The 24,400-nt window shown below is 44.6% G+C and overlaps 1 protein-coding gene across 8 annotated transcripts in view; it reads left to right on the top strand.

Moving 5' to 3' along the window:
- Positions 1-24,400, top strand: part of TSPAN5 (tetraspanin 5) — a 169,197-nt gene that overhangs the window by 59,649 nt on the left and 85,148 nt on the right. The window contains exon 1 of one of the 8 annotated variants that reach the window (XM_035726289.1): positions 1,312-1,405. The exons of the other annotated variants lie outside the window; for them this stretch is intronic. The gene's annotated coding sequence lies outside the window, so the exon portion shown is untranslated. Of the gene's footprint in view, positions 1-1,311; positions 1,406-24,400 lie in introns of those variants that run through there. 8 annotated transcript variants of the gene reach the window in all.

The following is a 24,400-nucleotide window of genomic DNA, read 5'->3' as shown; positions in this document are numbered from 1 at the left end:
GAAAATTTTGAAATGGGCAAAGTGTTTCTAGTTTTGCCAGTAGAAAAACTTTGGGGAGGAAATTCTCTTATAAGCACCTCTTATACCACAGACCTCCTTAGTATCAGGCAAACAGCAGATTGGGTCAGTTTCTGAACTTTACCATTAATTGTAGTGTCAAATGGTACAATCTTGTTGGAAAACCATTTAGCAGCTACCAAAGATAATGAAAACATATTCAAAAAAAGACTTGTGTGTGAGTGTTTATACCTGTGTTATTCATAATAGCCGAAAACTGGAAACAGTCTTGGTGTCCATCACCCATTGACCGGTTCAACCAATTGTGGTATAATCTATACAGAGGAACACTGCTCCACAACAAAAAGGACCCAACTGTGGATATATATACAACATGCACGGATCGCAGAAACATCGTGCTGAGTCAAAAGTGTGACACAAAAGATTATACGAATCCTTTATATGAAGTTTTGGAACAGGCAGAACTAGTAGTATTTACAGAAAGCAGATCAGTAGTTGTCTGGGGCTTAGCATGGAAAGATCAAGGGATTTTTTTGCAGGGAGGGGATGATGCTCTGTATCTTGATTGATCTTGATTTTGCAGGGAGGGGATGATATGTGTAACTGTATACAGTTGTCAAAACACACTTAACTGTACATTCAAAGTGAGTATTTTCAGTAAATTATATCTGAGTTGATTTTTTTTAAAGTTCCTGTTAAGAAAGTAAAGACACTTGTGGCATTTCTTGGAAATATTACTACTAATTATGACCCTGTTTCTATAGAAAAATGTTACTTTCCAAGTTTAAAAAAAATTACTGTAATCTGTACAAAATTAGGGATTATCAGCACTTTAGTATTGGTCCATTTTGATTCTTTTTAAACGGCATTTGGATTATGTGCTAATTTCAGAAGGTTTTTGGGGACTTTTTTAAGTATGTGTTTTAACAGGATTTTCTTGTAGATCTTTGGCAAACTTAACTACTCTTATTGTTTAAGGAGTAAACAGTATAAATAACAGAACAGCGCTACTTTATGGCACATTTTCCTCATCTTTTTTGTTTTGTTTTATGTCAAATAACTCTTCGGTCCCTGTTGCTGCCACCTTTGAACTTAGCAAAACAGACTACTACATACCCGAAATAAAGAGAAAACACCTAACAAATGAGAAGAGCCTAGCAGAGCGAAGCTGCTGATTTCTAATGGGCTGTCGTGAAGTGAAAAACCAGGGAAGCTGATTTTCCCCTTGAGGCCGACACAGATATTTCAGGTTTACCAAGTTACCAAAATGTGTGTTCCTTCTTGCCTTCCCAGGTTCCTGCGTTGATGGGTGTTTACTTGGAGAGTCAGCTATTTGAAGAACTCCTAGTTTAAGATCTGAAAATTTCATAGCTATTATCTTGTCAAGGTAAACTAAATTTGATGAAACCCAAATTAAAGGGAATTCAGTGTCTGAAGAAATCAGTATCTTGTATATTTGGCATGTCAAACCTGAGTTGAAGTGGTTGTTCACTTTCCAAGGGGGCTGGTCTCTTCATCTTAGATGGGATGTTGGGGTCCAAGACCAAGTTCACCTGGGTTGCCAGACTTTGTGACTTCGAGTTCCTCTCCTATTCAAAGCCGCCGTCAAGGTCCCTCCTCTTCCCCCGTGCTGGTAACCTGGCTACAGGAACCACTTTACCCTTGAGGGGCCTGGTTTAGGTAAGGAGTAGAAGTGACACTAGACTTGGAGTTTGACTCGTGTTCAAGTTGTGACACCCGCCAGCACTGTGACCTTGGGGAAGTAAACTCATCTCCTGGGCCTCTGTTTCCTCATCTGTAAAGTGGGGATGCCCACAGTGTTTATGGAAAGTTGGAGGAGAGGAAAGAAGTGGCAGCATCTGGCACTGTGCCTGGCACGTATTTGGCATGTAGTAAACATATGAGTTCGTTTGCTTTGCTGGGCAGCTTCCTGGCTCTGGTCCATACTACATACGACTCTGTCCAGCAGCACCGTGTACATTTTACAGAAAGCTTCCCTGATGAGACTGAGGCTAGAGGAGTCTGGGACCACGTGCATGGCTCCTTTTGAAAGAGAGGCGGTGCACCTTGCTCTCCTGGTCCACAGTGGTCTGTGGCATGGTGCGAGACTGAACTGCATACAGGGCTGGGCTGCCGAGAACCCAGCTGCTGTCCGAGGCTCGTTACCTGGGATGGCAGTGCAGGGGAGCGGTGTGACTGTGTAAATGGAGCTCGAGGTGCTATTGAAATAACTCAGCAGATTCTTAAAGGAAAAAGAAGGGTGGAGGGAGAAGCAACCACCTTCTGTGGCAACATTTCCTCGATAAGCTTCTCAGTGACACCGCAACACCAGATATTTTGCTTCCACATTTTACATGTTGGTCAGAGAAAACGTGCTTAAAACGAGGTAATGAACATTTTTGTGGCCCGGTAAAGTATTTGTAAAAACTTAATTACATCATCGGTGTTTCCGTTCTGAGCCTGACTCCGGTAGTCTGTATGTGGATGGCATGCTAGTACCCAGTTGTGAGTCTAGGCAGTTGAGGAACGGAAGCAATTATCCAGCTGAGGTAAAGAAATCCTGCTAAGGAGGGAAGAAAGGCGCCCCTCACCCTCTTGTCAGTTACTCCAAATCCGTGTTTATAGCGAATTAAATTCCCTGGTAATTGCCCTCTCTCGCTCGCTCTCTCCTTTGTCTGGTAGAGCCTTCATCAGATGCTTTCCCTGAAAGCCCTGGGCATATTTCCGGCTTCTTCTCCAAGTTAGGCCAGTGATCCGGCTGTTAAACACCCATATCGAAGGCGTTTCCGTGTTACTTCCAGGCCAGGATTGGTCTTCGTTTGGGGGGATTAGTTAGCCTTTAAGAAATAGTAAGAAGACAAAAATATGCCGCCTCAATTTGCTGACCAGTGTTTGCTGTGCAGGAATTCACAGCATGGTGGCCTACAGTTGTCTGGTATTAAAGATGATGTAGGTCTCATTCGTTTCCAGCATGGACCAGCCTGGGGTGGAAGTTCTTCCCCTGTGGAGAGCATTGGGGAGGGAGGTGTTGCAGAGCCAGCCCGGCCTGGGCTGTTGGCGGGGTGGGGGCGGGGGCGGGTAATGGAGTCTAATCCCGGAGCCGCCACCCTTCAGCCGGATCATTTTCTAGGTCTGTACGTGTTCTGGGCCTCACTTGTCTCATCTGTAGAATGCATTAGTAGCTTGTTTTCCAGCCAACCTTCTAGGGTTTTTATCAAAAAAATAGATGTAGCATTTATAATGACACGTTGTCAATGAAGACACCTTAAACAAAACACTCTACAAATATGTTTTATTTTTAATGATTTATTTATTTGAGAGAGAGAGAGAGAGAGCGAGAGCAGAGGGAGAGGGAGAAGCAGGTTTCCCGCCGAGCAGGGAGCCGGATGCGGGACTCCATCCCAGGACCCTGAGACCATGACCTGAGCCGAAGGCAGATGCTTAACGACTGAGCCACCCAGGTGCCCCTATAAGAGATTATTAAATGTAAACTTGGTGACCTTATTTCAGTGTTCACATTAGAGAAACAACATTTGCAGTCTTCTGGGAGCACACACATGATTGGAAAGCTTAAATTTCCCTTTCGTGGGGCTCTGTGAGGACAGATCCGTATTCTCTCTCTGATTATCCTAACTGAACTTTCTTTTTCTGTTCTGTCGTCTTCGTCCTTGTATCTTTGCCCTTTATTTTCAAGCTTTGGGGATAATGGGAACAGTAGGAAGTTTTTACAAACTGTGAAGATAAGCGGAAGGACCTAGGGGAGAAGAGAAGAGATTCTTTAGAAAATAGGCAACGGTAGTTTTAAAATCCCTTTTTTCAGAAGTGTGATGGGACTCAGGAACAGAAAAGAGCTGTTAACTTAAAAAAAAAAAAATGACGTTAACACCCAGTACTGCCCTTTCTTTACTTAGTGAGACATATGGTAAAAACAGATTTCTGTGATCCTCTGCAGCCTCTCTCACTGGTCACCATGTTCATGTGACATTGGCACAGTTGGCTCATTTAAAAGTCTTGGAGGCCTAATGCCTCTTTTATTTTGTCATCCTGCAGACCATGATAAAATTAATCCCTTTTTAACTTTCGGAGACACAACCACTTTTACAACATGGGAAAATGGAAGGACCCTCAAAAGTGGACACAGACCATCCAGTCTGCAAAACAGACAGCACTCGGCCTGGCCTTGGCGGGAGGACGGCTGGTCGTGGGTCTCATTTAAGAACTCCAAAGGACCGGGTGGGAAGGGTAGGGAATGCCTTCAGAGGGGCCAGTTATTATTAGGAAACTTGGAAATGTTGGGCTTTGTGGACCTGGGTTCAAGTGCCCTGGTCTTTGTGGAGGTGGCCAGGATGCCTTGCCCCGCCAAGGGAAGAGTTTGTTTGTGACCTGCTTGCATCTCCCGCACCCCTACTCACCTCCTTTAGAGTAGCGAGATAGATGTTTGTTCTTCATCAAGCTGAGCAAAAGGCAGAAAGCCGAGGAAGAGGCTCATAATTAGCCCTCTTTGGAAGGTGTGAGACAAATTGGCGGCGTGGCTGCCTGGGAAAACACAATGGGTCTTTGCAACTGAGAACACTATAGAGATCCTGGTGTCCCGGTGCTCCAGGGTTCTGGAGCTCTGGGGAGCCTCACCCGGCCTCTGCCAAGCCAGGCTCTCTAATTGGATTGCCGAGACACACAAATGTTTCTTCCTCTCTGCCGGTGACCCTCCGGAGCATCTCTTTGTTTTTGTTCCTGCGGTCTTTGGTCTTCGGGATGGACTCGTCCCCATCCCCATCCCCCACCCTCAGAGGCTTTCTTCACTTTTCCTGACTGGTGGCTGGGAAGCAGCCCTTGGCGTTTGTGGTGGCGGCCCCACATGTGGGCCATTGGAGGAGAAAGCCGCCCTCCCTCAGCCCCTCACCCTTGGCTTTTGGCCCCCTCTGCCTCCCAACTGCCAGCGCATTCAATTCCCCGCTTTTGTCCAGGGGCAGGACAGCACCACCTCCTTGGCTCCCCATTCCCGTTTGGAAGCCAAAGTCACTCCTCCAACTGGGGAACTGTGAGCTTCTTGTGCGTGCCGCTGGCTTGGTGGGAAGATCCGCATGGGGATGCTAACCGCTTGTGTGAGGAGTTGGCAACCGGGCATGTGCTGTGCCATTGTTGGTTCTCTGTCAGGGAAGTCCGAAAACAAGTGTCTAGAATTCGATTCAGTGCTCCAGGACCCCCTTTCCTTTCTCCATTGAGAGTTTCTCAACAGAAGCTGCTTTTCGCTTGATTAACTGCAACCAACTCTCTTTGGACTTTTGTGTTTTGGAAACCACATTGCCAGAGGAAGATCGTTAGGTCTGTTGTAAAAGCCCCCAATAAATTCCTCATAATATAAAATGGAGAAGAAAGAATAGAAGGCTTTCATTTATCTTCTTGCCTATTAGTGAAATACTACCGAGTGACCTAGTTCATCTGCATATTAGATGTGTTAGACCTATCTGTGCGTCCCTTCCCTCCCCTTACTTTGTTACCTTGGCAACGATGCGCTGGCACAGAAATTGCAGGAGGCCTGCTGCAGATCCGAGAAGGCAGTTAATGGGGAAATGTGGGGTTTTTCCAAGGTCTTGAGTGGTTAGTAGACAAGAGAGAGGAAGGAGGAAAAATACGAGAGATTTACTCTTCTGGTAATAGTTCCGGAATAGTACTTTAAAATGAATTGGAAGCAGTTTTACCTCAATTTTAAAAGAAAATAGCAGTACAGCCTCTTCTAACTTGAGACTGCCTTTAAAACAACTTTCTTGGTACATTTGGCTGTACTGGCATAGGAGGGGTCAGCTACCGATGGACAGTGGATTCCAGACGTGCCGTTAGGGAGTCTCGACGCTCACTGCTTTGTTTAATAGCACTGGTTCTTCCAGATTGTTTCGTGGTGTCTTATTTTGTCAGGCCAACATTTTCAGGAGACTGAGAAACAGAATTTAAAAATAGGATTTAGTCAGCGGTCGGAGAGCAAAATTGGCTCATCTTCTAAGCTGCATATGTAGTCTGCGTGTCGTGGAGCAGCAAGAAACCTTCACGATTTTCTACAGTGCCTCATCTCACATTTGAGATTGTTGTCCAGAGAAGTAAACTAAATCACCCGAGGCACACATCTGGTTTGAGGTACAGTCTGGACTAAAAATCCGATTTCTTGACTCCAAGGCTAGTGCTCTTTCAACATCAGTCCTGACCTAAAGAAATCACATTTGCTCTGACCTCTGAGGAAAGGTCAGGTGAAGGAACTGTGAGAATGCTGTGCTCTTGAAGCCGGCCACTAGTCAGTGCATCTGGGAAATTGGAGGAGGAGGAGGCACCGTGACCTCAAATTTTAGATCTCTTTTTGTTGGTATTTGTTGATAATAGAAGGAAACCAGGCCTTCTACTGGTGGCTCAGTTGGTTAAGCATCGGCCTTCAGCTCAGGTCATGACCCCAGGGTCCTGGGATCGAGTCCCACATCGGGCTCCCTGCTCAGCAGGGAGTCTGCTCCTCCCTTGGTGCTCCCCCCCCCATCTCAAATAAATAAAATATTTAAAAAAAAAAATAGAAGGAAGCAGATTGAGTCTGGAACCTTGGCTGCTCTGGGAATAAATTGTCAAAGATGTGCCTTGACACGACTCTCTTGGTACCTCCATCTTTTCTAAAGTCCAATTTATCATGCTTTGCAGTGGTGATAGTCCTATGGCATGAGGAGGCCAATGTCCTCTAGGTTTTTCCTCTTGAAAACTTGGGACAAGGACAAGATAGCATGGGGCAGTCACAGACTTTTTGAAAAGAGACTTTTATTAGGAGCCAGTTTTTTCAGTATGGTACAGGATTCTGGTCATGCCTTTGACCTGGAAAGCCTGCAGGTAAAAGTGGGAACCCATTCTGTCTTTGCAAGTACCTGTGTGTGTGCGCTTCTCACTTGTGAGTAAATATGTTTTCTCACCTGTGGGTTATTTGTTCATTTAGTCATCTGTTCAACGGTTGTTGAGCTTGTATTAGGTGCTTTTGCAGTACGATGGTGCTTGGGAAGCAGAGCTGAGTATTATACACAATCTCCAGCCTCAGTAATACTTAGGCGTATATGGTTGTTCAGTAACTGGAAAATTTTAAATAAAAAGAAATGAGCGTTTTGACTGCTTATATTTAATGTTAAGGACTGAATAACTTTTTCACAAGATGGCAGTAATTAAAGTGTCCTTATTAGTAAGAATAAATTAGGAGGTCTCTGTAAGGTCTCACCACTCGTTTTTCTCAAAACAAGTTTGGGTGCCACAGGGTAGAGTGGGTCCCGTGGCCTTTGGCTCGGGGGGTATTTTGAGACTGGAGGGTGGGCCTGGGGTTAGAGAGGGAGCCGGGGCCGACTATGGCGAGTTCCAAAGTGCGTGCGTGCGTGTGTGTGTGTGTGTGTGTGTGTAAATACCACAAAGACCTACTGACTGTTCAGTGGAAGTTGGTTGGGAATAGGGAGCAGTGAAGCCGTGAATTGTAGCAGGTGCAATTTACAAAATACCTGCCACGACCCAGGCTCCCTGTGAAGCGCCTTACATGTATTCTCCCACTTACTCCTCTTAACGCACGAGGGCGGGCTGCTTACATATTTCCTTATCACCGATGAGAACGCTGGTGACAAGAGGACCAGCAGCGTGGACAAGGTCACGTGGTTATGTGCGGGCGCTTAAGTCCACACAGGGCTCTCTCAAGCTGGAAAGTTGTCAGGACCGTGGGACTGATTTTCTTCCTCCTTTTTAACCGTTCACTGCCATCTCCGTGGAGACAAAATAAAGGAAGATTATACTGGTGTGTCAAGAATAAAAGTGGACGGGCGCCTGGGTGGCTCAGTCGTTAAGCGTCTGCCTTCGGCTCAGGTCATGATCTCAGGGTCCTGGGATCGAGCCCCGCATTGGGCTCCCTGCTCTGTGGGAAGCCTGCTTCTCCCTCTCCTACTCCCGCTGCTTGTGTTCCCTCTCTCGCTGTGTCTCTCTCTGTCAAATAAATAAATAAAAAATCTTTAAAAGAAAATAAAAGTGGAAATCCTAGGACTAAACTGGTAAAATGAAGTAGAAATGAAAGGAGTCGCATACCTAGCCTTGACTTCCAACCCACTTTGCCCGTATTATTTCAGTTGACAAGTTGGATTTGGGTTAGGTTTAGGGGGATGGGGGAGGTAGAGGGTGGGTGACTTCTGGTTGAATACGACATTTTGTGTTCTAGATGTAAGTAGATATGCTGCTCCTCTTTGTAGATACCAAGGGCTGTGTTTTGTTTTTGTCTTACGCAGGGAATTCACAATCAATGGTGGTTATTTTCCATCTCTTGTGGGTACCATGCTACCATGCATCCTTGTCTTCATTCCAGTCACTAGTGCTTTGAAATAGATCAAACCAATGTTATCCCTGCCTTCAGGGAGCTTGCAGTTTAACAAGGGGGACCCCCACGTTAATTACAATATACATTTGGCCCTTGAACAACGTGGGAATTAGGGGCACCGGCCCCCATGCAGTTGAAAATTCATGTATAGCTGTTGACTCCCCCAACATGTAATAGCCAAGAAGCCTTACTGATAACATAAACAGCCGATTAACACGTATTTTGTAACACATGCGTATGTGTTATATACTGTGTTCTTATAATAAAGTTAGCTAGAGAAAAATGTTAAAATCACAAGCAAGAGAAAATGCATTTACAGTCCTGGGACTGTATTTATTAGGAAAAAAAATATATCTGCCTCTAAGTGGACCTGTGCAGTTCAAACCTGTGTTGTTCAAGGTTCAGCTGTAGTGAGATTAGTGCCCGGAGGCACTGATAAAGAATATAGTGTGAATTCATCTTTGAATTTTAGTGATATGGAAAATAAGCTAGTGGGGATATATTTTGGACTTTATTTTACAAGGAGCTTCGGGAAGTCCTAAAGAAATTGTTCTGCAGAATTGTTTGCCCCAAGACTTGTGATTTTTAAGCTTACTGTAGAGATTGCTCTGGGTTTCTTGACGAGGCTTCTGGTCACATCTGTGTGTGGCAAGTCAACGTGTGATGAATGCCATCCTGCACTTACTATCAAAACTGAAGGCAAATCTCTTCTGCATGCTTTTCCACTGCATTTTCTTTGTTACTGCATATGTGGTGCGCATCAACTTTTTTTCCTTGCAGGTTTGCATGAATTTGGTCCTAGACAGCATCCCAATCTGAACCAGATTACTAGTGGTAATCTCTCAGGGCCAGACCTCCTCCTGGTCAGCCTCTGAATCTCTCCCTACTGGGCCCTAAGTGACCTTGATGTCTATTTGGTCTTGTGAAGAATAGTGTCATTTGGTTTCATGCTGTGGGTCTCTTAGAAATCACATTTATAGGCAAGAGTACTGGCTGCATAGGTTCCTTGGAAATATTTCTAGTGCTCTTTTGGAAAAGAAAGTTGGTTGGAGCTGAAGGCAAAGGGAAAGAATAACCTTTTCCTTTTTAATGCGCTACAAAGTGTGTGCTAATGATGTAATTACAATATATTAAGATGTTAATACAATAAATACAAAGTTAATCCATTTTGGACTTTATTGTATCGTGCTGTCCTTGTTTGTGGAGTAATGTAATTGGGACAGAGTAATTGGTACCCTACAGAGGGATTAGCAGCAAAGATTGAGATAAAGGCACAAGGCGAGAAAAGGAGTTGCGTACAGGACAGGAGTGTAGAAAGTGCTGAGCGCGGGAAGTCCTCCCTGAGGGTGATGTTGAGCTTTCCTGACTCTGCTCACCCATGTCCATGTCTGCTAGTGATGTCGGCGGCGTTATCCAGGTAAAACGGATTGGAAAGGGCGGAGCTCTGAGGCGGACCCCCTCCTTCTCTGGAAGCAGTTTGGGAGGAGGAATGACATTCCAGCCAAGCCACCAGCGCTCAGTTGGGCTCTGCTGTGTCCTCAGAAAGGTTTTCCCATCTCTAATTACACGTTTTTGTTGTTTTGTTATTAAAATATCTTTTTGGTCCTCATTTGTTCTACGCAAATCTTAGAAAATGAGAAGCCAAATCAGGAGGAGTTCCTCAAAATGAGTACTTGTGTTTATGGGAGAGCATGGTGGGCCTCTCAGGGCCAACAAATTATTCCAGTTAATTTTTCTTGCCCCTTTTTATTGGTTCTGGGGTTTCTAATGATCAGCCTGTGCTTCCAGATTGAAGTCATTAACTCTGACCCACATAGGGATTTGAGAAGAGGCAGTAGAGAGGAGGGAGTGGAGATCGAGCCGGAGTCTGTTGTTTTCCACAGAAATTACAGTTGGAAAAAACCTCCAGGAACGAGGTTACATGCTTCTCCGTGGCTCCTGCCAGGGCAGCAGAGAGGAAGGTCTTTCTACACCTGTCCGCACATGGCTGGAGTTGTAAATATTCTTAAGTGGCAGGCTTCTCATTTTTAATGGAAAAATAGGCCTTCGTGTTATTAAAAATTCTGTGGTTTGGCTTTAAAATCAACTAACTCCACAAGCGAATTGGACTTGATTTTTTGTTTTCTTTTAATTATTTGTGCCCCAGTGTTGTTCATGATTCACGCTGGCTTTCATGGTCCTCACTTGGTGACCTGGTGTCTGTCCTTGACTTTTCTCTGGGCAGCCTTCTCCAGGTGGCATGGCCATGCTGCCCGCTGCTCTGTGCAGGAAAGGTGAAGAAGCAAGATCAGAGGGGGCTCCTAGCCCACCTGGAAGTCTGAGCCTGGGGTAATTATACCCTCAAAATCTTTCCAGTTTGCCTCAGGGTAAAAGAGGTCAGCCCGGCCTCACTAGAACTAGCAGTCTGGGTCAGGAGATGTTTCCACGGACTGGGGTCAGTAGGCTGGTCTCTGCGGCTGCCTCCATCAGCCCCCATCTGCACTAGCTGATCATAATGGGAGGTCATCACCTACAATAGTTTCTCAGACCTCTGTGTGTAAAAACTTCATCTAAACGCGTATGTTTGCAATTGCGATGGGCAAGAGCTTATTTTTCTTGGAGGAACAGTTCCGTTTCACCTACTATTTCTATTTTCTCTAGGCAAATAGGTAAAGTTTTTTTTCTTTTTTTCCCCCTAGATGAAACCTGGAGAGAATCACTAATGGAAAAAAAATGCTGTTGTGTAATATGAAAATGTCACAGAGCAGATATCTTAGGCAGTCATCATATATGCATATAAATTCTTTTGTAGGATGATTTAAACATCCTTTTGGACCAAAAAAATTTTTTTAAAAAACCTAATGTGACATATAAATACAAGTGTGTGAAAAATTTCACATATACTGTCACATAAAATTTCCCATAATTACAATGACATAATTTTTTTTTGTTTTTTTTTTTTTTTAGTTTTCTTGTCTGTCCTTCAATTGTTTATGGAGATCTGACTTGAGTAAACATAACCTGGGAGCTTTTGCTTTCCACAGATAAGCCTAAATGCCCTCTTTGATGCTGCATGAGGTGGCTGGGATTAGAGAAAGTCTTGAAAAGCAACATGGGTGATGGAGAGTGATAGCTGTACGTGGCAGCCTTAATGTTGGAGCACATTCTCGTAATGCGGTTTTCCTGTCTTTATTGTTATCTTACAGTTTTACTGGGAAAACGAATCACAATGTTATTTCAAAGAAGTATTGAAAAATAATCAAATTTAACAGAAAATGGAGCTCTGGCCTTTGGTTAAACATTCATTGACTCCGCTTGCGCTCTTGCGGGCTCGCTCGCTCTCTTAAAACAGAACCACGAATCCTTTCTGCATAGTTGCACGGGTTGTGCTTTTAACTCTTTCTAAGATGATTCACTGGTTTAGGGCTCCAGAGATTCACCTGGCTCCTGGCTCACGTGTGAAATGCTGCACCTGGCGTGGGGTGGGGTGCATAGGTTTGTGGAGGTTTAGAACTTTTTTTTTTCCACCGAGGTTATGGTGGTTCTGATACAGGAAGAGGAACATGCGTGAGGATGCTGGAGAATGCCAGGACGAAGCTGGGAGTGTGGAGGGAGCAGGGCCGGCTGGGGCTCACTGGGCACACGGAGGTTTTGTGGCAGCTGACCTTGCCCTCTCTGAGGACCTAGGGACGGTGGCTACTCTGCTTGAGCAGCTTTGTGTGGAGGAAAGCTGCCCACCACCCAACTCCTCCACCCAGCACATCTCCCTATGTCTTTGGCATTTGTAATCCCATCAGGGATAGTTCTTATGTACTAGAGAACACAGGACAACGGTCAGTGTTTTTGGGGTGTATGCAGGTGAAAGGTAGACCGTCCTTATTCTCTCTAGAAGATTTCCACTGGTGTGGTGTGGGGAGGTGTGCCTTGAGGGGAGTGCCCTGCTCAGGGTAGAGGAAGAGACTCCCAGGATGGCCAGAGGAGGACTGGAGAAGCAGCAGAGAGCTGTGCTGGACCAGGGAGGAAGGCGGCGGCCCCATCCCCCCCGAGAGAGTGGGACCAGAGTAATTTGCTGTTTCTTCCCTAGTCTAATGGGACAGAGGCAAGAACTGGAAGAATGTTCAGGTACGGGCAGATGCACAGTTTTGTTTAGCCTTTCAGATGCAGTGTGCCAGGAGGACCTCTTTCTCAATGCTCGTTTCATCCTAGGGCTCAACAGTCCTGTCTGTTTTACAGAACTTCACATTCCTCTGCAGTGAATTTCAAAAGTCTCCAATCCAGTGGGCGTGATTTTTTCGAAATAAAGGGCAGACTATTCTCAGCTTTCAGAAAGGGAAGGGACTGTGACTGTTTTGTTTGCATCCTATCCCCCAAGCCCAGCGTAGGGTTTGGCGTATTATAAATGCTAATAAATAACTGGTGGAAAGAGAGGAAAAATCTAGGGGTTATTGTTTGGGAAAAGGCCGCGAGGGAAATTCATCTCTTGAGTAGATAAACCGAATTTAATTCTGGGATTATTTTCTCTTTAAGGGTAAGCTTTTAGGGGGATGGTGAGTGAACTTTTTTCACAGGTGGGTTGGCTCTTTGGGGATCAAGGTGATGGGGTTTTCAGCTCATGTTTCAAGTTCATGCGGGGGGTGGGGTGGGGAGGGTCAGTGAGACTTGGGACTGCCTCCGGACCACACAACTTTGCATAATTGATTAACTCTGCATAGCTGTTTGCATTTCTTTCCTAAAATAAATTTCGTTTTCTAATTAGCTCTCCAGAATTGATAAGTGCCAAAAAACAGGATGTGTGTTGAATCTTCTGATCTGATGTGGACAGCTCCTCCAAAAGATATAATTAATGATCTTGAATCTCTCAGGGCATTCTTAGTTCCTGAATTGGTAAACAGGTCTCTGAAAATTGCTAATATTTGCTGTTTACCATGTGCCGGGCATTGAACTGAGGACTTCATCTAGTTACTTCCTTTGATTATCTTTTTGTCATAACAGACCCCCTAAGAATTAGCCCCGTGAGTATCTCCATTTCTAGCTGCGGGAACTGATTCACAAAGAGGTGAAGTCCCGCAGCGTTGACACAGCCGGTAAATAATAGAGTTGGCTTGGAGTCGGAACAGCTGGGCTCTGAAGGCTAGGTGATCTTGCCGCTTTTCTTTTTCCTGGGCGGTCCAGTTTTCCTTGATGCTTCTCCACTTCAGCTGTCTGTCTTCCTGACACTCTTGTCAGATGCGAACTGCTGTGAGTGGCTACAGTACCAGTCTGAAAGAAATGGACCCAAGTACCATAATAACCTGGGTTAAAGATGCTGGCAAATCGCATCACTTGCATGATGATAGGTCATGATCACTTGATGCGTTTGCAAATCAATTTTGGAGCAATATGATGAGGGAAAGGTGTGTATTTTACACCAGCAGAGACACTTGGGTAGGAGAAGCCAGATGTTGAGACACTTGGAGCTTCAGAGTGGAAAATTAAGATTCTGGTTGGCTCGCCTGTTGGAAAATTTTAAGGGCAGTAAACCTTTTAAATTCAGTACATCAGTGATTCTGGATGAGAAGTGCCAGGTACTGTATTTTGCAGCCCTTCAATACGATGCGTTAGCATTGTGGCTGATCAGCAGGGGTGATGCTGCTGCTTTTCTGTTCATAGAAATAAGAGAAGATGAATTGTTTCATAATTTAGTTTTAGAATTTGGTTTTTATTTTATTTTTTTAATAAAGATTTTATTTATTTGATAGAGAGCGCACAAGTAGGCTGGCAGGCAGGCAGAGGGTGAGGGAGAAGCAGGCTTCCCGCGGAGCAGGGAGCCTGATGCGGGGCTCAGTCCCAGGACCCTGGGATCATGACCTGAGCCCAAGGCAGATGCTTAATGACTGAGCCACCTAGTGCCCCAGATTTTGGTTTTTGTTTTAAAGCAGAATATAAAACCAGTTTTTAATCTCCATGAATATCAGGATAGAGGACTTAAGAAAAAGCAATAGCTAAGTTCATGCTAGGAAAAATCTTTATTAGTCATGACCTCTTTTGAATCAAAATGTCTAGATAATCAGATAATCAACATGTTTAGATACTCTAATTTGGTGGATGTGCAATTGTTTTTTTCTTTTTAAATTTTTAAAAATTTTTATTTATTTTTAAGATTTTATTTGTCAGAGAAGACACAGAAGCAGAGGGAACGGCAGGCAGAGGGAGAAGCAGGCTCCCGCAGGGAGCCTGTTGTGGGGCTTGATCCCAGGACCCTGGGACCATGACTTGAGCCAAAGGCAGACACTTGACCGACTGAGCCACCCAGGGGCCTCTCCTTTTTTTTTTTTTTTTTTTTAAAAGGCAAAATATATGGATATTGTGGACTTGGCAGTATAACTTTAAGATTGTGGCATTATGGAGTGATTTTTGAGTTAAATATGAAGTTTTATTAAGATAGAAAAGCAGATGTGTGCACATAAACTGAGGGAGGGGAAAAAAAATACTGTTTATCTTCTTATAAATCATGTGAAATCCAGAAGGTGAGAGAATACTCTAGGCCTTCAGAGAAAGGAAATAACTTTTTTTTCTTTTAAGGAAGTTGAATGGGCATGGCTTTGTATACGGTATTCAGGGTATTGTACTGTAGCTTCTAATGAAAGAGGAAAAAGTTCATAGAATATTGTGTGAGGTACTGATTGTTTAGAAAAAACTTGAAACCATAAGGAGTTTCTTTTTTCTCCTGTTAATTGAGATATGTAAAAGAGCTTGGATATTATTTCCTGACCCTCCTTTTCATTCTGAAGAAAAGGAACCCATGGGTCAACCCCAGTGCTCTGGCTGGTAGTCACCAAGTAATCACAGATACCTGGTGAATAGAGGAGAGAGTAAGTACAAGGAGCTGGGGAACAGTGGTCACTGGGAGCTTGCAGACTGTTCAGGTAATACGTATGTTGAAGAGCTTAGAGGGGAAAGATGAGCATTTCTGTTGTCTCATTGGGAAAAAGACTGACAGTATGGCTCTTCTTTAAAAACACCCCCCCCATTATAGATAAACTGTGTTCAAATCATCCCCCCAAATTCAGAGAACCTGTATATGAATATGAGCTTGAGAGAGAGGTGTGTATGTAGTGCTTGTCCATGCTAATTTATAAATCTAAAGTAATTTTACATTTTTCCCCAAATACTTGTATATATACAATATACTTCTATTTGTGCTTCATTTTTTTTTTTTTCCAATTTACCACTCCATAGTGAGCTTTCCTCTGTGTCACTAGATATTCTTTGAAAAGGGGACTTGTAAGCTCTGCATCCCTGTGGCTTTGGAGAGTGGATTTGTCTATTGCCACTTGGCTCTCAGTGTCCCAGTGTCCGCTGTGTTTGCACCTCTTGGCTCCTCTGTACACCCCGGCTCCCACCGGCTTCAGCCAGCTAACTCTTAGTCTTCATCGTACTCTTTCTTACTTAGATGGATTTAAATAAAGCGGAGAGTGGGCAAAGACTGTTTTCGCTGGATTACAAAAAGTAGGCTTGGTTGGGCAGAACCCTTTCTGACCTGTTCAGTACGGTTCTCATGTATTGTGTGTCCATGGTGGGTCCGGCTTCCTGTGAAGCACCCTTCATGCTTTCACATAATATTCTTAGTTACCCTGGCTTGGAGGTGGCTTTCTCATTTTAGAAAAGATGAAACCAAGACTGAAAGTAAGGTACCAGCAGAGCCGGGATGGGAAGCTGCATCTGTCTCTGTGTCCTTTGATCACACTACTGTTTCTTTTCCTGGTGACTCACTAGGCCATTGCCATGGAAGGAGGGGGAGAGATCTTAGTCCCGCACATGATGAACCAGCACAGCTTGTTAACCACTACCGTGTCCCTTTGAGACTGCTAATACAGATGGTCCCCTGATTGAGGATCATTCAACTTAACGATTTTTCGACTTTACAGCGGTACAAAAGCAATGCATATTCAGCTGAACCCATACTTCAGATTTTGAATTTGGACCGTTTACCAGGTTAGTGATGGGCGGTACTATAGATATTCTCTCGTGATGCTGGGCAGTGGCCGCAGCCTATCTCCCAGGCAGCCACGTGATCCCAAGACTAAACAACCCATATACTTATAACCACTCCGTTTTTCACTTTCAGTACAGTATTCATTAAATTGCACGAGATCGTCAACACTTTATTATAGACCAGGCTTTCTATTAGATGATTTTGCCAACCGGTAGGCTAATGTAAGCATTCTGAGCCTGTCTAAGGCATGCTATGCTAAGCTAGGATGTTTGGTTAGGTTAGGTGTATTAAATGCATTTTCAACTCAGGATATTTTCAACTTAACGGTGCGTTTATTGGGATGTAACCTCATTGTAAGTTGAGGAAGACCGAGTCCTAAAATCCCTTAAGTCTCTGGGAGAATGCTCGAGATCTCTGAGGAATAACTTTAAAATCCCATGAGGATTAGTCTTCTGTTATATGCATGTATGTAAACTAAATGCTCTTGATGGAGAACAGAAAAATACTCTTTAACAGAATTTCTGGTCCACGAGGGAGGAACCCTGCCAATCATTAATAGTTGGTAAGTTTACAAAAATTACATGCAACTCGAGTTCCGCTAAGTGTTAAACCTTTAAACGTTTGCGAGCTTAATGATTTTGGTGACAAGGGTTAACTTAAGGATTAATGAGTCAAGGGATCTAGAAAGTTAGAATTTCTCTTTGTACCAGTTTAGTTCAACGAGTACTTTCCCAGGCCACATGGAGTCGATAGCCTTGTAGGAAGTTCTTGGCCTTTTTTCTAAATGATGAAATCGTGGCCAGCTTTGTAAATATAGTTTATTCTTGACTCTGTAAACCATGGGTCAGATTAATTTTATAATGCCCTAAGGGAAGCGAGTTGATGAAGAGCTGGTTTCTCTGCTTCTTAGCAGTGTTAATGACCCACTTCCACCATGAGATTCCAATGTTCTTGAGTTGTCTAAATGCTTTAGTGTTCCTTGCCATGTAATTTTAAACTACATGAAGGCGCACTTTTTTAGATAATTTTTATTCAGATTTTGCTTAAAAAATAAACCAGACTAAAATCTAGAACATTTCGTGTTGCTGCTTATTCCGATTGTTTAGTCATTGGTGGGTGATAGGAGGAGAGGAACCAGAACTCAACAGTTTGAGGATTCTTGCTTTCAAATCAAAATAGTATTAGATGACTTTTTTTTTTTTAAGATTTTATTTGAGTGCGCGAGTGAGCTGGGGGAGGAACAGAGGCAGAGGGAGAGAGTCTGAAACCGACTCCATGCTCAGTGCAGAGTCCAACTCGGGACTTGATCTCACGACTGTGAGATCATGACCTGAGTGGAAATCAAGAGTTGGGCGCTTGGATGACTGTGCCACCCAGGTGCCCCAGATGACTGTTTTTGTATGGTTTCAAAACCTGATTCATTTATCTACTTTAAAGCAGAGTTACTCTGATGGAAAAGTTGGTATTTGATGACTTGGAATTACAAAATGCCATAGACAATAGATAGGAAGAATTGTTCAGAAGATATATTTGCTTGTGTGTGTGTGTTTGTATCACTAGGTCAAACCATAGAAAAGAACGAAAATACTGGGTCTCTCAGCTTGTTTACCCAATGTCTCTTGGAAGAACCCCTTCAGACATTTCTAGAAATGATTAGAGTTGCTGGGGTTGGTAGCCATGCACAAAGCATGAACAGAACCAAATAAAAATTTTTTAAATTAAAAAAAAATGTGCTTTTCTGGTTGTGGCTCTGTGCAGTAAGGAACTCTCGTCTACATTTGCAGCCATGGGGTCCATGGCCCTTCTGTAGTCCATGCAGGTCTTTGGATGCAAGAAGGTGGCCACACACTGGGCAATGGCTTCATCAAGGTGAACAGGCTGCCCCTCAGGATGATGAGCCACGCACGCTGCCTCACAAGCTACTGGAACCTGCTCTGCTCTGGACAAGGAGCGATTTGCCAGGGTGGACATCTGAGTCCACATGAAGGGTGGTGGTCATGTGGCCCAGATGTATGCAGTCTGTCTCGAAAGCCCTGGTGCCCTATGACCAGAAATACGTGGATGAGGCTTCCAAGCAGAGCAAAGACATCCTTATCCAGGATGACCAGACCCTGCTGGTAGCTGATCCCCATCGCTGCAAATCCCCAAAAGTTTGGAGGTCTTGGTGCCCGTGCTTGCTACCAGAAATCCTACCCATCAGCCCATCATGAGGATCAGGGTTCACCTTTATAATAAACGATGGTCGTGGAGAAAAAAAATTAAAAATGTGGTGATGGAGAAAGAAGTATGTGTTCCGAACACCCCGCCAGCCCCTCCACCGTAGGAAAAATGGGTTTGTAGCATTTTTCTTGGGGTGGAGTGCATGTTACTTCAGTGCAGTCCTTGATGAAAACAGCATATGGTTAGTTTTATGAGGACTTAGAGACAGATGGTGACCTATGGGCTAATTATGCAGTGGGCAAGATTCTTTGAACAAATCACTGTGATTGTGACATGGCTCTCAGGAGTTAGACAATCTGGACTGTTTATTGTCACATAAGGTAAACATGTTCCAGGTGAATGAGGAAAAGGTGCTACAACTTTTCATCTCCATATTCACTTTAGTGGCTACAGGCGAAAAGGGAGGCAAGAGGCTCAAAGAGGCAGTACCCCAAAGCTGTGGCTTATGTGAGGGTGGCATGATTCGGGGGCGGCCGCCTTTCTGGAGGGCTGAGGGTTTCCCCTGTGAAACATCACCATTTTTCTCTTAATTGCTTTGAATGGACCGCTTTCTGAAGTCCTCCTTGCCCTCTGGAAACAGAACGTCGGGAATGTAAGCTGAGGGAACGGCAGGCAGAGGGAGAAGCAGGCTCTCTGCTGAGCAGGGAGCCCGATGTGGGGCTCGATCCCAGAGAGAGAGATGAACGGGCCAGGCAGTTTCTACCTCCGAGCTTTCCCACGTGCTCTCCAGTTCTCCTGGAGCACCTGTTTGTGGACAGCCCAGGACTCCGTTTTGCCCAGCCCAGCTCATGAAGACCGCCTCCCTGCTGCTTTTCCCTGACTTGAGAAGAAGTTTCCTTCCCCACGTGGACATAATTTTTACTCAACTATTTGCTTATGATATCACGTCTCCTTCCCCTAAATGTAAGCTTCACAAAGGCAGGGGCTTTGTTTGTCCTCTGCTGTGACCTCAGCCCCTGGAACAGTGCGGGCATGTGGCAGTATCTAGATACTTGCTGAGGGAAGTAATTGAGGAGTTAAAACTCCTTTAATTTTCATAACTGTGCCGCAACCTAGGCCTTGTTTGTATTCTGGTCAGCTATCCATCTCGTGTATCGCCCCTGGGCTCCCAGTTCTAGTGTTTGGCCCACTGTCGTGGTGGTGTCTTTCTTCTCTGTGTCCCCCACTGGACTATGCCATCCTTAACAGTGGAAATGTTGGAGGTTCATCATTGTGTCCACAGTGCCTAGTGATGCTTACTGGTACTGGTTTATTAAATGTATGAACAAACTAATTCAACCAAGGGAAACAGTCACTGCCCTGGGCTCTTTTCTTCACAAACTGCTATGCGGTAGAGGGTTTCATGCCCATTTTACAGATGCTCAACTTGAGAGAAGCAGTTATGATTTAAATCCAGATGTCTGACTTCAAGGCCTGTCTGATATATTGGTAGTTCCTAACCTTTTTAAGTACAAGGACCCCCCCCCCTTTTCACTGTCGAATTTCCCAAACCTCCCACGATAGATGTATTTTAATTTTTATTTCTTATTATTTTTAAAGATTTTATTTTATTTTTTAGAGCAGTTTTAGGTTTACAGTAAAATTGAGAGGATGGTACGGAGATTTCATGTGCATCCCCTGCTCTCACACACACATGACCTCCCCCATTATCAGCGTTACTCCCCAGAATGGCAGGGATGAACCTACATGGACATGTTATAATGCCCGAAGTCTTCAGTTTATCTTAGGGTTCACTCTCGGTGTTGTCTATTCTGTGGGTTTGGGCAAATGTAGAATGACACCCACCATTAGAGTGCATGTATTTTTGCTTATCTGATAGAATGGAATTTTATTATACAATTTTTGGAAGTGTAATAGTACTTTTGTTAATGTTTTAATTACACTAACGTTACACATTTGAAAAAATAGCTGACCCGCTCTATGGGAAGCCTTCTTGTCTGTGACCATTCTTGGTGCTCCCGGGAGCTTGCCGGCCCCTCGCACACACTGTCCCCCTGGCAGCCCTGGGCCCACCTGTCACCACATCTGCCCACCCGCTGCCTCCCCTCTGTCAGTGGCCACAGACTTCTGGGTGGGCCCATTTCTTCACATGCCCTTCAGGATGTGATGTGTCCTCAGCTGTCCCTTTTGTCACTGTAGTCCGGGGCCAGCCCCTTCCCTCACTTCTAATTTGTTGCTTTATCATAAGTCTCTGGTTTGAAAGCCAGGTAATGCAGCCTGCTAGAAATCGTTGGGGTGAGGAAAGTGGACAGACAGGTGGGCTCCGAGTGAGCTGCAGGAACTCCTACTACCTGGGGTTCCGTCCGTCGGGGATGTTCGTAGGCCCCGGGAGGCCTGATTCTTGGGCCTTCGCAGGTACTGACGGCCGTCACCCGCTTACTTCCTACATACTAGCTAGTTTCACTTTGTTCTGTGGGAGGACGGTTGTGGACTTAGAGGGGGTAGAGAGGAGGAAATGCGGGGGAAGGTGAAAGTGCATTGACCTGGTCCAGGGTGAACAAGGGGGAGAGTCGGTGTCATGTCGATCCTTCCTCAAGACCCTCTCCTTCTGTGTCCCTCCATCCCTGACAATGTCCCTTCTTCTCTGACAGTGTCCCTCCCTCCCTGGCTGTGTCCCTCCCTCCCTGGCTGTGTCCCTCCCTCCCTGGCTGTATTCCTCTCCCTCTGTGTCCCTCCCTCTGCTAAGTTACCCTGGCTCTCAGCTGGTTCAGATACTGTCTGGTCTTTCTTCATCTGCGTGTTTTTTCCTTCTGACCCTGTAAAGGGCTGAAATTTGCATTCGGGATTTATATGTGCTTATACACAGGCAAATTAGGGGTACAAACAAGCTACTCCAGTGAACTGTAACCTGTCTACGACAGGGGAATATTAGTTTTTGTTGTGCTGCTTTATCACAGACCATAGCTAAAATTGCTTTCATGTAGGAGTCTCTAGACGGCAGCCCCAGGGTAACCAAGTCCCACCTAGTGCATCTCCAGCCATTTGCCATTGTCTGTGCCCCTTCTCCATGATAAGGTTGAAAAGCCACCACAGAAATGAGATATTGCACCCATCTATCAATTTACTCATCCGTCTGCCCATCTCTTCATATCCTAATAATTTTTAATTTTTCCAAAACCAAGATTTAATATATTTGAATATATACAATTTAATATATATTAAAACAATACATGGTTTAAGGAGTCATAATGTAAGGTAGAGGATATGTAGCTAGGCTCTGGCATTGGAATATCTAATGAACAATAAATATTTGCTTTTAACATTTTACTTTTTTGTCTTTGTTTACTTTTAACAAGGAGAATGTGTGAAGGGAAAATAAGGGATAAAAGTAATGCTTTTACACTGGTAGGCAGTTGAACTTCTGAGAGTGTGCTGCAAATGTTTTCTGAACCTCCTATCAGCCGGTGCAAAAAGTGAAACACAGTCAGCCTCATGCTACGAAATACATACTACTGCTTAGAGAAGTCAGAGAACCTGTGAAGTCCTTACAGTAAATAAGAATTTTTAGGGCAGCTTCCTATAATGTTCCTCCGTGTTGGCTAGTGGAACAACCAAAAACATCTGCATAAGAGCAGTCTACCAGGTCTTCTGCAAACACAGCTAGTACATTATACTCAGGTGAGGGTGGAGGGTGGGGTTGAGGGAGAAAAAATGTAGGCAGGAGGTATGAACTCTAACCAAGACTGTCTCTGCTTTTGCTATCTCTGCATTTCTTTTATGTGGATCATTCATGCTCTTAGCTCTGTCTTTTCCTGTGTACCTCCGGTGACCCCGTCGTGGTAATTGAGGAAGATCCTTTGTCTTTCCGAGATTTCCCAATTTTAAGTGGCCCTAAAATATTTTCTTTGGCTTATGCACTTGAGATTATTACTCTTCTGGAAGAGTCTTTTGGGTTGCAAGATAACAGTATCCTGGAATTGTCTTGCTTTCTAATTTTGCCTTATCAGCTCTGAGATTTTGTGATCTCTTAAATTTTCAGTGAGTGGAAAATTAAATTAATATGAGTTACAGTTTGGGAATTCTGTACGAGATGATGAAACTAGATGAGTGTGTGGTCTTTACGTAGGCAGGCAGTGCGTTACGTAAGGGTTTGGTTTTTGGCCTGAATAGTTAGATGTTTGCCTTTTCTTGGGCTGTCATAGATTTGGCATCTGTCTTTATTTTATTATTGGGAGTTTTCTACACATGTTGCCTCAATCTCTCAGCAAAGAGCACATTTTCTAGTCCTCTTGCTATTTTCACCATGTAGAGAATGAAAGAAAGTGGGGCACCAGGGTGGGGGTGGCTCAGTTGGTGAAGCGTCTGCCTTCAGCTCAGGTCATGATCTCAGGGTCCTGGGATGGAGTCCCTCATTGGGCTCCTTGCTCGGCAGGAAGCCTGCTTCTCCTTCTCCCTCTGCTGCTCCCCCTACCTGTGTGCGCACGCTCTCTCTCTCTGACGAGTAAATAAATAAATCTTTAAAAAAAAAAAAGAATGAAAGTTAGATATCAGTTGATATTTGATTTAAAAATCAATGAGATGAAAAAATAACATTGCTTCTTCTCCTTAAAAATGAGTTAGCTCTTTTGGCTGAAAAAGTTTGGTTCTTTCCCCCATGGTGTTCATTATTTTAGATGTCCCTGTTGTCCTCTGTGCATACCCTCATTGTACCACCTCTATTTACCGAAATAGCAAATTAACCTGCCCATCAACACCACTAGACTAAGCTCTCTGAACAGGGCCCCCAGTGACTGGTAGAGTCCTATATGGCGTATTGTCAATACTCAGTCAACTTCTGTGAAGAGAAAAAGGTGCCCGGCAGTATAATAAATACCTTCCTGTCCCAGTCAGTCATTGGCTTGCCTGTGGTTACTATGTGTCATCTCAGATGAACATCTCAAGCCGAATTCAGGTTCACAAACCTCCTCCCTGTGTTGTAGAGATGGGGAGTCCCCGAAATTGAAAATCTCAAGAGTTCTCTTTGCATCTTTGTTGCCTCTTTATGTTTCTCTTGTCATTTCCTTTTCTTTCCCCCCCCCCCCCCCCCCACCTTCCGCAGTCCTCTTGCCTCTTGTCTCTCGTTTATCTTTTTCGGTTCCCTGTGGCTTTTGAGCGAACTTTGCTGACATGATCCCCCCTTGCTTTCCCAGCCCCCCCCCCCCCGCAGATGGCAAAGGGGGTGTTCCCAGGAGCTTTTACAGAGCAGCGGATTCCAGGGGATGTCCTTGGTTCTTTGAGGACCCTCAGCTGTGTAGGCTCAGCAGCAGATTCAAGGAGCACAGCGAGTTCATCTCTCCCTTGCGTCGGCCGGGTTCAGGAAGTGGATATAGAAAGCCAGATTCCCAGCTTCCTGACTTAACCTGAGAATGGAACTGTTTCTCTTGCCATTTCATGGCCGGGGATTGTAGAGTGGGAGCAATCGGCACACATTCTCTTCCTGTAGCCAGGCCGGCCTGGGGAGCCAAATCATTATCAGAGGCTCAGTTGGCCTGTCTGGACTAAAAACAAAGAGAAGTGACGTGTCAGAGGGCATCAGGTTAAGTCCAGGACGTCCATTTCTCGGTCAGGACGCTTGCCAGTGGGAACACCCAAACGGAACCGACATAGGCTGCCTGCCTCTTGCCCTGCAGCTGGGCTGACTTTGCCCAGAGACCCTGGGATGTTGCCTTCCCTTCTCTCCGCTGCTCTCAGCGGCCAGGCTGCCGTGGCTTTCTTAAAATCTCCACTTTTCTCTCCGATCTCACCAGGCCCCATCTGACGGACATCCTTGCTCCTAGATTCAACACTTTCAATTTTGTAAGTCTTAGAGCTGTTTCTCTGGGATGTCTTTGCACCTCTTGACTGTAAAAATTTAGTGCTGAGCACAGTAT

The sequence above is a fragment of the Zalophus californianus genome, chromosome 2 (assembly GCF_009762305.2).
Source record: "Zalophus californianus isolate mZalCal1 chromosome 2, mZalCal1.pri.v2, whole genome shotgun sequence".
Classification (NCBI taxonomy): Eukaryota; Metazoa; Chordata; class Mammalia; order Carnivora; family Otariidae; genus Zalophus; species Zalophus californianus.
Note: the sequence above shows the minus strand (reverse complement) of the source record. Positions and strands in the feature narration are given on the sequence as shown.